Source organism: Ovis aries, chromosome 26 (assembly GCF_016772045.2).
Source record: "Ovis aries strain OAR_USU_Benz2616 breed Rambouillet chromosome 26, ARS-UI_Ramb_v3.0, whole genome shotgun sequence".
NCBI lineage: Eukaryota > Metazoa > Chordata > Mammalia > Artiodactyla > Bovidae > Ovis > Ovis aries.
The window spans coordinates 21,330,590-21,345,367 of NC_056079.1; the positions used below are offsets into that span (position 1 = coordinate 21,330,590).

The following is a 14,778-nucleotide window of genomic DNA, read 5'->3' on the forward strand; positions in this document are numbered from 1 at the left end:
TTTCCTTTCCATTTAGGCCACGACAGAGCATTGAGTCGAGTTCCTGTTAGTTCTTGTTAGTTTTCTATTTTATACATGGTGGTGGTGGTTTAATTGCTAAGTCAAGTCCAACTCTTGCAAGCTCATGGACTGTAGCCCACCAGGCTTCTCTGTCTATGGGATTTCCCAGGCAAGAATGCTGAAGTGAGTTGCCATTTCCTTCTCTAGGGAATCTTGGCAGCACAGGAATTGAACCCAGGTCTCCTGCATTGTAGGCTTGTTCTTTACCGACTGAGCCCCTGGGGAAGCCCCAGTTTTATTTTATACATAGTAGTGTATATATGTTAATCTGAATCACCCAATCATCCCACCCCCGTCTTCCCCACCCTTTTCCAGTATCTGTATGTTTATTCTCTACATCTGTGTCTCTATTTATGCTTTGCAAATAAGTTCATGAAATATTTGGTAATTTAACTGGCCTTAAATATCTGAATACTTAGGTGTTGAGTAGTCTTTTGATTAGTCTTTGACTTCCCATTTATGTCAGCACAAATTTCAATTTCTCTAATCAGTGTTACTATTATTTCTCATGGTAAGTAAATACATTAGGGTTTGAATTTTATCCTGATTGGAACTATGTTTTAAATGAGTACATTGGCATTCTGACGTTATATATCTCTCTCAGTCGAACATGAGCTCTCCGATGAGAGAAGGGTCCTTGTCTCTACAGGGACAGAGTGGGGTTAAGGTATACTCGAGGCACAGGATCAGACCAAGGACCCAGACAATCCTCATTAGCCTGAGAGGGTTCTATGGAAACAGCCCAGCTTCAAGGTATGTCTCCTGCTGGAGATTCCTAATGATGTTCTGGACCCATTGCAAGGATTTTAACCAATTTTCAGTTCAGTTCAGTTCATTTCAGTTCAGTTGCTCAAAGAGTCGTGCCTGACTCTTTGTGACTCCATGAATTGCAGCACGCCAGGCCTCCCTGTCCATCACCAACTCCTGGAGTTCACTCAGACTCACGTCCATCGAGTCCGTGATGCCATCCAGCCATCTCATCCTCTGTCATCCCCTTCTCTTCCTGCCCCCAATCCCTCCCAGCATCAGAGTCTTTTCCAATGAGTCAACTCTTCGCATGAGGTGGCCAAAGTACTGGAGTTTCAGCTTTAGCATCATTCCTTCCAAAGAAATCCCAGGGCTAATCTCCTTCAGAATGGACTGGTTGGATCTCCTTGTAGTCCAAGGGACTCTCAAGAGTCTTCTCCAACACCACAGTTCAAAAGCATCAATTCTTCGGCGCTCAGCCTTCTTCACAGTCCAACTCTCACATCCATACATGACCACTGGAAAAACCATAGCCTTGACTAGATGGACCTTAGTCAGCAAATTTTCCTTAGCAAGCTCCAATATTGTATGATAACATAAGTGTAGTGAAGTTATGTAACTATCCCATTGGGCTCATGCATTTTGAATTTTGCATTTTTACTTTAAAAAATTTGAACTACTTTACCTTATATAGTTATTATATTTAGTATATACATAAGGTTTTGTTGTTGTTCAGTTGCCCAGTCGTGTCCGACTCTTTGTGAGCATGGACTGCAGCACACCCGGCCTCTCTCTCCATCACCATCTCCACAAGTTTGCCCAAGTTCATGTCCATTGCACTGGTGATGCAACCTGGCCATCTCATCGTCTGATGCCCTCTTCTTCAGCCCTCAATCTTTCACACATTCAGGACTTTTCCAATGAGTCAGCTGTTCGCATCAGATAACCAAAATACTGGAGATTCAGCCTCAGCATCAGTCCTTCCAGTGAGTGTTCAGGGTTGATTTCCCTTAAGATTGACTGGTTTGATCTCCTTGCTATCCAAGGGACTCTCAAGAGTCTTCTCCAGCACCACAGTTCAAAGTCATCAGTTCTTCAGCACTCTTCTTTTTTTATAGTCTAGCTCTCACAACAGTACATGACCACTGGGAAGACTATAACCTTGACTATACAGACCTTTGTTGGCAGAGTAATGTCTTTGCCTTTCAACACACTATCTAGGTTTTTCATAGCTTTCCTGCCAAGAAGTTTTTGATTTCATGGCTGCAGTCACCATTTGCAGTGATTTCAGAGCCCCCCAAAATAAAGTCTGTCACTATTTCCATTGCTTCCCCATCTATTTGCCATGAAGTATTGGGGCCAGATGCCATGGTCTTAGTTTTTTTAATATTTAGTTTTAAACCAACTCTTTCACTCTCTTCCTTCAACCTCATCAAGAGGCCCTTTAGTTCCTCTTCGCTTTCTGCCATTAGAGTGGTATCATTTGCAGATCTAAGGTTGTTGATATTTCTCCTGCTTATCTTGATTCCAGCTTGTAACTCATCCAGCCTGACATTTCTCATGATGTGCTCAGCATATAGGTTAAATAAACAGGGTGACAGCAGACAGATTTATGAGCGACTAGAACAAGCTTTATTCCATATCCCATAATTTTCTACACATGTTGGCGTTTTAGTATCTGTTAGAAGAGTATAAACATTATACATGGTACTTTGCCAATGTAGTTATTTTCCTGTTAATAAAGCAAATAAGATTTTAAAGAGCATTTTTTAAATAAGTGCATACTATTTCATAGTGAGCTTGTACCATTAATGCATTTGTTTGATTTTGTCTAGATAAATATTCAGATGGCTTTCTATTTTTGCCACCATAAGTAAAATTGTAATAAGTATCCTTAGATAGAGATGCTTTCACACTGTTATTTTCATATTTGTAGAATAGCTTCCTAAAGATGGTATTGCTATGTAAAAATTTGCATTTTTTAAATATGTGAAAGCTATATCATATTTTATTTTCTAAAATGATATTAATATTTTATACTTCTGCATGTTTAAAAGTGTTTCATTTCCAGCTTCCTTACCAACTCTTGATGCTAACTCTCCTTGCATATTTTGCTTGTATGATGGGAAAAAAGGTATTTTTTTGGTCACCTTAATTAGCATTTTAGGCTTCCCAGGAGGCAAAGTGACAAAGAATCCACTTGTCAATGCAGGAGACACAGAAGGTGCTGGTTTAATCCCTGGGTTGGGAAGATCCCCTGGAGAAGAAAATAGCAACCCACTCGTGTATTGTTGCCTGGAAGATACCATGGACAGAGGAGCCTGGTAGGCTGTATCCATGGGGCTGCAAGGAGTCAGACACGACTGAGCAACTGAGCATGCATGCAATTTACATTTTACTAAATATTAAACAGATTATACATCTATTTATATGTTTTTTTGAGATTTTTATTCTCTTCCAAAAGATCTTTTTACATGTTTTTTTTCTATCAGAATGTCTTTTTTCTTATTAATTTGTAGTTGCCCCCTCCTTTTTTTTTTTTTGTGCTAACACTGTAGTATCTTTTTTGTTCGTATATGTTATAAATCTCTCCCCCTACTCTGTGGTTCCTCTTCTGACTTCATTTTTGGTGACTTGGGTTTATCTATAAATACGTATATTTTATTCATAAATTGTCCAATATACTCTGTTACTTTTGGCTCCAGGCTTCCTGCCTTACAGAACTCTCCCAACAGTTAACAGACTATTTTTATAAATTTATTAGAATATTTTATCCTCTTATGTATGTGTGTAAATCATTGTTGGTTTATCTGTTTTATACACAGTGATGGAGGTTTAGTTGCTAAGTCAAATCCAACTCTTATGGTCCCATGGACTGTACCCCACCAGGCTCTTCTGTCTGTGGGATTTCCCAGGCAAGAATACTGGATGGGGATTGCCGTTTCCTTCTCAAGGGGATCTTCCTGACACAGGCATCAAATCCCTCTCTCCTGGTTGGCAGAGGGATTCTTTCCTGCTGAGCCACTTGCAAAACCCTGTAAATCATTATCCTACCCCAATTTAAATGTCACGCTTTGACCTAGGAGTCCAAGTTTGTTTTCTTTTTAGTACATATATTTTAGGTAGGAAAACTCAGAACATTACTAATGATATTAAGATATACATTCTTTGCTGCCTATTCGTTTATCTTTGAGAGCATAAATAGAGCATCTAATCAAGAAATAAACTTATTGTATAAGTTAGATGCTGAAGAATTGATGCTTTTGAACTGTGGTGTTGGAGAAGACTCTAGAGAGTCTCTTGAACTGCAAGGAGGATCCAACCAGTCCATTCTGAAGGAGATCAGCCCTGGGATTTCTTTGGAGGGAATGATGCTGAAGCTGAAACTCCAGTACTTTGGCCACCTCATGCGAAGAGTCGACTCATTGGAAAACACTCTGATGTTGGGAGGGATTGGGGGCAGGAGGAGAAGGGGACGACCGAGGATGAGATGGCTGGATGGCATCACGGACTCGATGGACATGAGTCTGAGTGAACTCCAGGAGTTGGTGATGGACAGGGAGGCCTGGTGTGCTGTGATTCTTGAGGTCGCAAAGAGTCGAACACGACTGAGAGACTGAACTGAACTGAAAACTATTTAGACTGCTGATCTTTAAATCTGAAGACATGTTGATATTTTATGCACTGCATAATACATTAAGTAAGATGGCAAATATTTCAGGTGGTCGAAAGGTGAAGGTGTGTTATTTTATTGTCCCTATAGTGATATGTTACAGATTGCTACTTTCTAGTTTATGAAATCTTGGGATGTTTCTGGGACATCAAAACCCAGCAGTGCACACTGGTGCCGGATTACATTTTTAGAGACTGAGTTTTGGGTGAAGTAGAAAGAAATAGCTTTATTGCTTTGCCAGGCAAAAGGGGCCACAGCAGGCTAATGCCCTCAAGACTGTATGTGGTGTAATCAGCTCATGGACATTCTTCTGATTAGTTGATGATTAAGCAATTGGGAGTCAGTATCACCAACCTCCTGGTTCCAACCCCTCTGGGGTCTACATGCTTGTGGGGAGCATACAGTTAACTTCTTCCACCTAGAGAGAGGGTTTCAGTATCTGCAAAATAGCTCAAAGGACATGGTTGAGGATATTATCTCTAGGCTTTGAGGAAGAATTAAAGATACTTGAATTTGTTGAATGGATAAAGTAGTATTATTTTGTCTTCCTTGACTATTGTCCTTTCTGCATTTTCTGACTACTCTGATTAAATGTATTCTTTGACTAAAGCTTTCATACAGACAAAAGGCAGGCGGAAGACATGCATGGGTGTCTATCCTGGGAAGGCCTCATAAGATCCTGCTCAGTTGCCACTTCCAGGCTTTTTGGCTCATCTAGGATGAATCCCAAGAGCCTGGATGGCTATGCCACTCTGACTTTTTGGTTATAAGTATCGTAAGGTAGAATTAATAGGTTAAAAGGGAAGATTTTTCCCATTTAAGAATGGGCCTTAAGCACATATTCATATAAACATAAATAAAACCTGTGAACAGCTGGCTAATTGAATTCATTCCTTTGATTATATATTGTGCTGTTTCCCTAACCACTGAAATAAATGATTCAATAAAAGGATTACCCCATTTATAACTATCTTGTTAAACTAGGTAGGAGTGACAGTGAGGAATACATAGTTGAAATCAATATGGTTTTAGTTCTTTTAATTGTGACCGAGTGGGATGGAAGGTAGAGTCGAGAGGAAATCAGGAGAGAAGCACACAAAGAGGCTGAAATCCCCGAAGCTGCTTCCCCTATTTGCATTAGTCTTACCTTGGATTTCCTTTGTTTTCATGTCAAATATATCTGTGGACTATGGATGAATTTTCACCAGCTCTTAGCCAAATGAATGTTTACCTAGGGCAGTATTAATCTGCAGTGGTCCAGTATTCTGAAATGATGTCATTCTCTTATTCTTTATTTGTTAAAGTACCATTCATTTTATGAAGCCATAGTGATCACTTTTGTTGCTTGATTAGTTTTATTTAATTTTGTTTAACCATCCTTACATCACAAAAGTCTCCTCCATTTTATTAACTTATCAAATTTGCTTAGGGACATGGGTGTATGTGTGTGTCCGTGTGTGGTGGTGGTCTGTGAGATTCATAACTTTGGAAATCACTGTTTCAGAAGGCATTATATGCTGAGGTATATTAATCCCAACCATGTTTTAAAGAAGATATTGATAGTCAGGTAGGTACTTAGTAATTCTAGCTAGTTTAAATTTTTTACTTCTGAACATATCAGGCTTAGAGTTGGCTTTAGTGATCCTTAGAGTACAAATCAAGCCTTAGGTGCAGGATTCCAGCTGGAAATTATTCTGCCAAGGGTGCCCTGGACCTGGAGCAGGCATAACCTCTTTAGTCCTTAGTGTTTGCTGGAATAGGATCCTAACTGGAGAAGAGCACCCAAATTGTAATAGAACTCAGGAATCCTGGAATGAAGTACCTGAAAAGGCTCTCGAGGTAGTGAATGAGTTCTCTGTGTGGGGTGGGAGCTCTGACTGACTGTCTCCATTGCTTTGGTCCAGCATTGCCAGGGCTGAAGCGTAGACTGAGAAGTACCAACCACAGCAGTGCTGGGCCTCCTGGGAGAGACTGCAGTCTATCCTTAGTAACGCCTCCTCTGGCTCAGCCAGGAGGACTTGTGAACTATCCAGGTATTTGTCATACCTGTTTCAGTTCATTTTTCTGAAACAGTTGATGCACCATAAGGAAGTATTTTGCAGTAGGGTGAATATGAAATAAATGAGAACATTTGCAATAAAAAGGTATTATATGTGGGAAATTGAACCATAAACATAATGGATACAGAAAAAAAAATCAAAATTTCTTTTTTGTTAGCCGAAAGTTTAATAATTCAGTTGTATATTTCAGTTTTTAGAAATTAATAGAATTTTATTTATAGAATTATGTGTGATGAGAAGCAATATAACTCTAAAACTAAAATATATTTTAAATCTTAATTTTCAAAAATTAAGTCAATTTTTCTAATGTGTATCAGTTTTTAATCATTGCTAGTATAAATACATGAAGAAAATCATTTTTATCAGGCCATTTGAAATCAGAAAAGTATCACTTTCTCATTTCACTGTTTTATAAAGAATATACTCAAAGTTCTATTAATTCTGACAAAACTTTGAAGTGAACTTCTAAGATAAATTCTAAAAATATATTTAATTAATTAAGCTGGTTCTTTAACCAGCTTATGTACATACATATAGTATTATATATAAATTTATATTATATATAGTATGTATGTGTATATTTTTACATATTCAACTCATACATAGTGACTGGCAAATATATGTACTTTTTGACTCATAGTTTTTTCTAATTTGCATTTCTGGCTTACTGTATCTAAAGCTGTTTCTGCTATAGTTACACTATCAAACTGGGTGAATCTACTTTCTTTTAACATGTAAAATCTACATTAACCAATATGAAGCAGTGAAAAACACCTAAAAACACATTTTATAAATAAAATATACACTGTTAGTGTATATATATTTTTCTAAGAGTGGATGAGTTATGGAGATGAATTTCCAATGTTTCAAGTATTTTCCAATTAAATATTTCGTTAGCTGACTTTGCAAAATGAAAATATGTACTAAGCTCATAAATCCTGTCCTCCTAGATTACTACTAGTCAAATATATTATTTTACTACTCCATTTATTATGAAATTTTAAAAATCTCTGGCTTTACCCTCTATAACATGTTTGATACTTCAATATATGTATACATAGTTTAAATTTGTGTTTGTTTCTTTATTTTGGCTGTGCTGGGCTTTCCTCTAGTTGCTGGGAGAAGGAGCTACGCTTTCGTTGTGGAACGTGGGCTTCTCATTGCAGTGGTTTCTCTTGTTGTGGAGCATGGTCTCTAGGGCATCCGAACCTCAGCAGTTGCAGCACGTGGGCCTGGTGGTTGCCCTGCGGCATGTGGGATCTTCCCTGACCAGGGATCTTACCTGTGTCTCCTGCATTGACAGGCAGATTCTTTACCACTGAGCCACCGGGGAAGTCCCATATTTTTATTCATTACAATTTACTCTCATTTTTGAGATAATTTATGGATGTTATATAACATTTTTAAATGGTCAGAATATTTACTTGATGAAAAGTACCATTTTTAAGAAAAACAATTTGTAAAATAAATTTATAAGATAAATTATGGTAAGCAAATATACAAAATATTGGCTATATCCCCTGGGTTGTACAATACATCCTCATAGCCCATCTTATACCCAATAATTTGTTCCTCTTTCTCCCCTAACCACTGTGTTTCCCCTCCTCTCCTTCTCCTTATTGGTAACCACTGGTTTGTTCTCTGTATCTGAGAGTCTGCGTCTTTTTTATTATACTCACTGGTTTGTTGTATTTTTTAGATTTCACATATAAGTGATATCATGCAGTGTTTCTCTTTCTCTGTCAGAATTATTTCCCTTAGGGTAATTCCCCTCAGGTCTACCCATGTTACTGTAGATGGCAAAATTTTGTTCTTCTTTAATGAATGAGTGGTATCCCATGCTAGGTATATACCACGTCTTCTTTAGCTGTTCATCTGTTGATGAACAGTTAGGTTGCTTCCAAGTCTTGGCAACTGTAAATAGTGCTGCTGTGAATACTGGGGTGCATGTATCTTTTCAAATAAGTGTTTTTTAATATATACCCAGGAGTAAATCCCCATGGACGGAGAAGCCTGGTGGGCTGCAGTCCTTGGGGTCACTAGGAGTAGGACACGACTGAGCAACTTCACTTTCACTTTTCACTTTCCTGCATTGGAGGAGGAAATGGCAACCCACTCCAGTGTTCTTGCCTGGAAAATCCCAGGGACGGCGGAGCCTGGTGGGCTGCCGTCTCTGGGGTTGCACAGAGTCGGACATGACTGAAGTGACGCAGCAGCAGCAGCAGCAGCAGCAGCAGGAGTAAATCGCTGGGTCACATGGTGGTTCTATCTTTAGCTCTATATTTTAAATAAGACATTGATATTGTTTTCTAAAAACACATCAAATAAACATGATGATTTCTTCTTACACTTTTCATGTTTGGCAGTTATCATTGTTTTGCTTTTATAAAATTATCCTTTTTTTTCTCTCCTTTATCTTCCTCTTTAAAAGCTACATTTCCTGGATAAACAATTCTGGGTTGACTTTTTGTCTTTTACAGTGATGTTGTTATTCAATGACTTCAGGCTTTTGCTGCTCATATTTAAGAGACACCTGTCAGTTTAGCTGTTTTTCCTTTGTAAATAACTTATAATATTTCTTGGGATGCACTTGGGCCTTTTCCTGTCTTTGTGTTTTTTGTTTCACTGTAGTATGCCTGGCTAGGTCTGAGATTTCTTTAGACTTCTTTAAGTTGAAGATTTACTACTTTCATCAGTTTTTAAATTCTTCTTCAATATTATTCCTTAACATATTGTTCCTCTCTCATTCTGTCTTTATGTAGGAAGTTCTTAGTCTGTCATCATGTATCTTAACCTCTCTTTCATGTTGCTTTTTTCTTTAACTATGAGAAGCAGCATGGGTACTTACTTCAGCTCTCTCTTCCAATTTGTGAACTCTTCATCTATGCAAATTGCTGTTTAAACTACCTAATTGCTACTTTAAATTACTCTACTTTTTAATTACTAGAAGTTCCCTTTGGATCTTTTTAAAAATAATCTTGGTCATTTTATAATGTCTTATTCCTTATTCACGTATTCAGGCCTCAAACTTCTGTATATCTTTACATTTGTTAATTATCTATTTTATATATGTGTGTATATAATAAGCATAGATTATAATATATGCTTATATATTATAAGCATATATTATATATATATCATATATATTATATATATGATATATATATAATGCATATATATAAGCATATATATATATGAGGTCCCCACCAGGGCAGATCCCAAATATGTATTCCATACATGATATTCCCAGTATTCAATATTTGCACAGATTTGATTTTGCTCTTACTATTTCTTGTAGTTTTCACGCAGATTTTCCTTGTTCCATCTCTGATTTTGTGTTTGGTGACCTTTGATTGTGAATACATCTTCTTTAGAGCTTTACTGAAAGGATTATTTGAGACTATGCCTCTCAATAAAGACTGTGTTTTTGGAAGCACTAATAACTTGGGAACATTTAAGATGAATTATTGGGTATTAGGTCTTAGAAAAACAATGACAGTGGTGAAACCATCTGGGATTCCCTTTGTCCTCAGACGTCTCCTCTCAGTTCTCTCTCCTAGGATGAGACCTAGGTTCTGCGTCCTCTTTCTGTGTCTGGCAGTGTTCAAAAGGCAGGCTCAAAGTTGTAGGTTTTGGCATATGGCCAGGAAGTGAATCCTTGCTTGCACGCCCTCTCACACTAGATACACACTTTTCAATGGACTTTTTTTAACCTTCAACATCTTTGGTTTTATTTTAAGCTCTACAATGAATTTAGAGATTTTTCTTTTTAATCCAGAAATTTTAGTTATTTTGGTGTAAGAAGTTTGTTTAGGTTGTTATTTCCTTTAATTACATACATTTTTGAAAGTGATGTGTATTTTCTGTTGGGTACACAGCTCTACACTACTAGCTCTTTCTGCTTACTTCTTTGTTTTGCCTTATTTAGCTGGTATATATTGTCAGGATCGTTGTTCTGTAGGTAAAATTGTCATGTCAACAGCTAAGGTGAAATATTGAGTCTGTAAGTGCCCTTTCCTTCTCTCCAAATTAAGTAAGTGAAAATTTGGAAGGCCAAATTCTTTATACAGAATGAATGTACCAATTTTAGTTTATAGAGCATGAAGTAAGACTCAGTTTTATTGCATTCCTTGCATCATGATAGAAGATATTTTGCAATTCATCAGTTATATTAAGAGGACAAACAACTTCTGTTTTCTGAGATGAATAAGCGAAATTGTTATTAGAGTTTGCCAGAAGCCACTTAGGTATAAATTGAGAATTTTTATAACCAGTGGTTTTATGTTATTTTGAAACTTTAAAAATTTAAGCATTCTAACTTTCATAATACATTAATATTGATTTAATTTTATTAGGGCATAATTAAAAACTAGACATAATTTTTAACTACCACAAGCAAAATGTACACTATATAATTTTCCTTATTAAAGGAAATTTAAAGCAAATTTCAAAAAATAAAATTCACAGAGGTCAGATTCTATTGCCAGGGGGACAGTGATAATGATGAACTAATCACAACTGAAAATATTTAGGAAATAATTAATATAGTTTATATTTACAAAATATATATTTAATGATAAAATATGACATTAGGATATGACTTTAATATTATATAAGCTATCTCCACAGAGACACACTTACAAAACATATTATCAGTAATTCTTCACAATAGTATTTCAAGCATGGATCACAGCAGTGTCAAGGTTTAAACAAAAGTTGTTTTTGAATAAAAAACAAACACTGAAACTAAGAGTTTACTTAAAAAAGTGACATAATATTGTTGAGAGTGATTTACTCAAAAATTCCCATTAAATGTTTATCTCTAAAAATAGCCTTAATATCAGAAGAAAGAGTGTTTGATCTACTTTATTAATTTTGTAATTGTAAATAATTTACCTACGTAATATAATATTTTCAGTATAATAATCTTAAATTATATTTCACTTTGAAAGATGGAATCATCATTAGATCTCTTGCAAACAAAGACCAGGTTGCTAAAATATATTAAGATCTTCTGGGAGGTGGGCTGCTAGGTGTGTTTCATTCTTTGGAAGACTAAAGATAGGTTAAGGAAATTGCTTTCTTTATATTGGTTTGACTCAGACCCCCTGAGGCCTAGGGCTTCCCAGGTAGCTCAGTGTGTGAAGAGTCTGCCTGTAATGCAGGAGGCTCAGGTTCGATCCCTTGGTCAGGAAGATCCCCTGGAGGAGGACATGGCAACCCACTCCAGTATTCTTGCCTGGGCAGAGGAGCCTGGCAGGCCACAGTCCATAGGGTCTCAAAGAGTCAGACATGACTGAAGCAACTGAGTACAGCACAGCACACAGCCCTGAGGCTCATGGGCAATGATCAGTGTGTTGGATCGCCTCAACCTCCTGAGCGCTTGCTAAGTCGCCTCAGTCATGTCTGACGCTTTGTGACCCTATCGACCGTAGCTCAGCAGGCTCCTCTGTCCATGGGAATTCTCCAGGCAAGAATACTGGAGTGAGTTGCCATGCCCTCCTTCTGGAGATCTTCCCCACCCAGGGACTGAACCTGCATCTCTTACGTCTCCTGCTTTGGCAGGCAGGTACTTTACTACTTGTGCCATCATCCTGCTAACATTCACAGTCTTTATTTTGCTCTAAGTATCCTGTAAGGCACTTTCATCACAATGTGTCAGAATGAGAGTATAAGTTTGGCATTTAAACTTTCAGAGCATAATAGCATTTTGGTCTCCCCTTCATATTCAAAGCCCACACCTCTTACTTGATACAGCAGCACAGATTATCCACATTAGGGGCACTTTTAAATGCAATCAGGAATTAAATATAATCAAGCTATCAAAGAAAGGCATTTGATATTTGAAAAATTTTGATATTTGAGAGATGATCTAATGGTCATGGTAGACATCCACTTCTCTATATTAAAATAACACATTTGTGTCTACATACAGTTCGATCTCCAAGAAGGAAAATACATAGACTAAGTTGTCACAAGCCCTACATGTAGGAATATCTTCAAAGTTGTTATGCCTTTAGCATTTATAGCAATTTTATATTTTAAAATGTCAACTTGTGTAACAATTCTGTCTTTAATAAGTCTGCAGTGAAATATTTTCTGCCAGTGAGGACCCAAACAATGTAATTTTCTACCATAATTTAATAAAATGAAAGCTGTGTAAACTACTTACTTCACTTTTTTTTAAACATTAACTAGCAGCAAACCTAAAGCCAAATTCAAAGATAAAATTATAAGAATCTGCCTGTCTCTTATGTCTGGTAATATATATTTCTCCTATGCCCTTAGGCAGTTTCTATTTTTATTTCCCTTTGTATTTCTTTGTATTACTTTTCACATCCATTTCATCAATTAGCTTAGAGCTCTATAGGATATAAGAGAGTTACCACAATTGTATCATTGAGCATAGACATATTTCTAAGAAGAATGGCCAGAATATTTGACTTTGAAAATTAGTAATTCTAAGACATATGCTCATTGCAACTTTAAGTCACATGCCAGTATTTAGTTTAAATATTTGACATAGTCAACCTTCAATCTTGACTGATGTCATTGATATAAATTTTTCATGACTTGGGAAAATCCTGCCAAGAAATAAATGTATTGGAAACATTTTGGCTTTCATAAAATATTTTCAGTTGGCATGGGTGGCAGTGTGACAAGCCAGTTAGGAGGGACTAAGACCTGAAACTATGTAAAGGCACAGATATCTGGCAGATATGGACAGATAATCAAGTCTCTGGAGGTCAGCTAAGGCCAGAAGGAGTCATCTATGACTAATCAATAATGACCAGGTTCTTGGGATGTTCCAAAGATGATAAATAATATGTACTAATGAGGGTGATTGAACCCCCTGGTAGCTGTTTCTTCCTGCTCTATGTGGGAACTCCTGGTATTTACTGATATTAATTGTTGATAGTAGGAAAACATAGAATAGAACTTAACCCCTTAAAGGAAGCAGGATGGTGCTATGTCATTTATGTCTTTCACGTCTCAAGTAGATTTTCCTTTTTTCAACATGCTAACGTTGAAAAGATAAGGTCCTAGAAACATTATTTCAACAATTTCCTCAAATAAATATCCAGATATTTTCCTTCTAATGCTCTGTCCCCTTCTTCCTTATAGCTCTCTCCCTCCTGCAATTTTTCTATCCGAGTTTCTTCTCCTCTGTTTTCTCTATGTAATTTCTCTCCTCGCTCCTTCTTTATTCTCTTCCTCCCTTACACTTATCTACTATAAATAAAATCCAGCTTTCAAATGTTTTATCTTTTTAAGAATCAGATACTTTAATATGGCATATGTCAAATTTAAATTTTCATTTTTTTTATTTTTTTTTAATTTTTATTTTTACTTTACTTTACAATACTGTATTGGTTTTGCCATACATTGACATGAATCCTCCATGGGTGTACATGAGTTCCCAATCCTGAACCTCCCTCCCACCCCCCACCCCATATCATCTCTCTGGATCATCCCCGTGCACCAGCCCCAAGCATCCTGTATCCTGTATCGAACATAGACTGGCGATTCGTTTCTTACATGATAGTATACATGTTTCAGTGCCATTCTCCCACATCATCCCACCCTCTCCCTCAGAGTCCAAAAGTCCGTTCTATACATCTGTGTCTCTTTTGCTATCTCGCATACCGAGTTATCATTACCATCTTTCTAAATTCCATATGTATGTGTTAGTATACTGTATTGGTGTTTTTCTTTCTGGCTTACTTCACTCTGTATAATCAGCTCTAGTTTCATCCATCTCACTAGACCTGATTCAAATGTATTCTTTTTAATGGCTGAGTAATACTCCATTGTATATATGTACCACAGCTTTCTTATCCATTCGTCTGCTGGTGGACATCTAGGTTGTTTCCATGTCCTGGTTATTATAAACAGTGCTGCAATGAACATTGGGGTACATATGTCTCTTTTAATTCTGGTTTCCTTGGTGTGTATGCCCAGCAGTGGGCAAGTTTTTATTTTGCAAGTTTTTAAGGAATCTCCACACTGTTCTCCATAGTGGCTGTACTAGTTTGCATTCCCACCAACAGTGTAAGAGGGTTCCCTTTTCTCCACACCCTCTCCAGCATTTATTGCTTGCAGACTTTGGATTGCAGCCATTCTGACTGGTGTGAAATGGTACCTCATTGTGGTCTTGATTTGCATTTCTCTGATAATGAGTGATGTTGAGTATCTTTTCATGTGTTTGTTAGCCATCCGCATGTCTTCTTTGGAGAA

General features: G+C 37.1%; 1 protein-coding gene across 1 annotated transcript in view; it reads left to right on the forward strand.

The window, feature by feature from the left end:
• SGCZ (sarcoglycan zeta) overlaps positions 1-14,778 on the forward strand; it is a 1,131,902-nt gene that overhangs the window by 298,156 nt on the left and 818,968 nt on the right. The window lies entirely within an intron of this gene.